Source organism: Buceros rhinoceros, unplaced genomic scaffold, assembly GCF_000710305.1.
Source record: "Buceros rhinoceros silvestris isolate BGI_N320 unplaced genomic scaffold, ASM71030v1 scaffold5660, whole genome shotgun sequence".
Taxonomy (NCBI): Eukaryota; Metazoa; Chordata; class Aves; order Bucerotiformes; family Bucerotidae; genus Buceros; species Buceros rhinoceros.
Genome location: NW_010390079.1, coordinates 10372 through 10779, shown reverse-complemented (window position 1 = coordinate 10779; position 408 = coordinate 10372). Strand labels below are relative to the sequence as shown.

The following is a 408-nucleotide window of genomic DNA, read 5'->3' as shown; positions in this document are numbered from 1 at the left end:
GCTGAAAGCAGGTTGAACTCATATCAATCTTTCAACACACAAATCAGTAAGAAATCCCTTTTGCCCTCTGAAAGAAACACTGGGCTGACAGCAGCAGTGCCGAGTTACACGGAAGTAAATTTGGCCTTTTCATTGGATCATTGCTTTTTTAGCAGAAGTTAATCTTTCCATTAAACATGCATTTTCTTTTCCATCTCGCAGGCTTTGATTTAGTATTTTTAGGTTCTGTGTCTGCAGCTGGTTGTTTGGGTTTTTGTCCTTTTTGGCTCTTCTGTCCCATACTGAGGACCCCATCTACACTGAACCGAAGAGGATGTCACCAAACACTGAGCCAAACAAGTTAAAATAACCTTGAATTGAAGTCCACGCTGGTCTGAGTCTACCAGAAAAGATGTTCCTTTCCTGCTG

At 41.7% G+C, this 408-nt stretch overlaps 1 protein-coding gene across 2 annotated transcripts in view; it reads right to left on the bottom strand.

Moving 5' to 3' along the window:
- Nucleotides 1-408, bottom strand: part of SMOX (spermine oxidase) — a 26671-nt gene that overhangs the window by 20010 nt on the left and 6253 nt on the right. The window lies entirely within an intron of this gene.